General features: G+C 33.7%; 1 long non-coding RNA gene across 1 annotated transcript; it reads left to right on the forward strand.

Annotated features, from left to right (window-relative positions):
* Window positions 1-709: 709 nt before the first annotated feature.
* On the forward strand, window positions 710-1,944 carry LOC132915934 (uncharacterized). Its single transcript, XR_009659990.1, has 3 exons — window positions 710-851; window positions 925-1,165; window positions 1,374-1,944. It is a non-coding gene; the product is annotated as an uncharacterized LOC132915934 (long non-coding RNA).
* The last annotated feature ends 498 nt before the right edge of the window (window positions 1,945-2,442 follow it).

Genomic DNA, 2,442 nt, shown 5'->3' on the forward strand with positions numbered 1-2,442 from the left:
TATGTGTACAGTGGTTTAGAAATAAGCGCAGAAAGAACGCAGTTAGAAAAATTGGATAGAGAAGTACATCCTAAAACGTTGCTTGGTCATGATATGAAAGGTGGCTGCCTAGAAGACAGGTAATAGAAATCGCTATATTTATCAATTCATATATTATACATAATATACCCGTGATTTTTCAGATTTATATATCGATCAGAATCTTATGATTCTTACCTATTTTATCACTGGAGTGTTATTGACACGTTTGTGTATTTTAGTCATCATTTCATAACTGCGCCACCTTTTGGATGGATTAATGTAGCACATAATCATGGTGTAAAAGTTCTTGGTACTGTAATTACGGAAAGAGAAGGTACCTGGGATGTAATACTTGAATCTCAGGAAGAAGTAAAAAGATTTGCAGATGCACTAATACTTGTTGCAAAATTTTATAAATTCGATTTTATAAGTCTGGTTATTAAATATTGAAAATACCATTAAAAGTGAGCAAGTTAATAATTTAATTTATTTTGTAAAATATCTAACAGAAAATATTCATGAAGCAATTAGAAATTCTGAAATTATATGGTACGACGGCGTAACCAATGAAGGAAAATTCAATTGGCAAAATGAGCTTAATTACAATTGTTTCTGTTTGTAAATTTTATTTAATGTTCTGAATACAATGTTTCAGAGATTTCTTTTTAAACTGCGATGGCATTTACTTGAATTATAACTGGACGAAATCAAAATTAGAAAACGGTTTGGCACTTGCAAAAAATCACAGCAGAGATATTCATGATATTTATGTAGGACTTGATATTTGGGGAAGATGTTGTCCTGGTGGTGGTGGATTTAATTCAACATATGTAATTACAATATCACTTATTTTATTGTAGCATATAGTCATTTAATATTTCATTAAACCGTTATAATCTACAGGCTTTACCAAAAATACGACACTAAGGACTTTCTGTCGCGCTTTTTGGTCCAGGTTGGACTCACGAATTTTTCGGATCTAAGACATTCCAAGAAATAGAAGATCTATTTTGGGCACAGTTGTTTCCTTGTTTATAGCAAACGGAAGTCAACACGAACCAATACTAGTTCTCGGCAATAATACCGGCTTAAAATCCATCGTTCGTTATAAATCAAGGGAGTTGGTTGCCAACTGGAAAAGATGGTAAGTCTACAAAATATAAATTGAAATATTTGTAACATAAAAAACAAAAAATAATTAAACCTAAAAAACATTTTATTAGAAGAATAAAATAATTGTAGGGATATGTAATGTCATTACATTACATTATTATATTAAATATTTATATAGCATGAGTTATGATTATACTCTAAATAAATGTACCTCACACAGATATATTTTTCTTGTTTAGAAAGCAGATATATATGTGTCTGGTTGACATTATGATTAGCTGCCTGTAAGGAATCTTCATTTGGACTAGACCAACCACAGTAGCCATACGGACGACGATGCGCTAGCCACTTGCACTGCAATCGACAAGCAGTACACCATACCCAAAACAACAGCACAAGAAATTAGAAATATAATCGAAAAAACAAAAAACAACAAAGCACTAGAAATCGATCTAATCAATGGCAAAATATTGAAAAACCTCCCTCCAAAAGCGATACGACTAATCACTATAATATTCAATGCAATACCAAGAATACAATATTATCCTACATTATGGAAACAGGCACAAATCATAATGTTACCCAAACCAGGCAAAGACCCGCATGAAGCAACATCCTACAGACCAATATCACTACTCCCCGTGCTCTCCAAAATACTAGAAAAAGTAATATACGCCCGACTAAAACCAATAATAGAGAAGGAAAAATTAATACCAGACCATCAATTTGGATTCAGAAACAAACACTCCACCATAGAACAAATGCACAGACTTGTCAACGAAATAATACACATAATAGAAAACAAACAATATTGTACAGCCCTATTCATGGACATAGAGAAAGCATTCGACTAAATAAACCACGAAAGCCTAATTCAAACAATCAAGAAACAATTCCCGGAAAAAATATACCAAATAATAAAATCATACATAAGCAACAGAACCTTCACAGTAAAAATCAAGGACGCACACTCCGAAGCCAAAGACATCAAAGCAGGTGTTCCACAAGGAAGCGTCCTAGGACCCATACTATACACACTATACACGGCCAACATTCCAACAACTACCAATAGCAAAATACTGACATTCGCGGACAACACAGCCGTGCTAGTCAGGCACACTAACCCTGTAACAGCAGCCACAATACTACAAGAGCACATCACAAAAATAGAAAAGTGGCTACAAGACAAACAAATCAAAGCTAACCCTAACAAATGCAACCACATCACATTCACATTGAGAAAACAGATAACACCAAACATCTTCCTGAACGGCACGCAAATAACACAAACAAGGCAAGTCAAATACC

Source organism: Bombus pascuorum, unplaced genomic scaffold, assembly GCF_905332965.1.
Source record: "Bombus pascuorum unplaced genomic scaffold, iyBomPasc1.1, whole genome shotgun sequence".
NCBI classification, from domain to species: Eukaryota; Metazoa; Arthropoda; class Insecta; order Hymenoptera; family Apidae; genus Bombus; species Bombus pascuorum.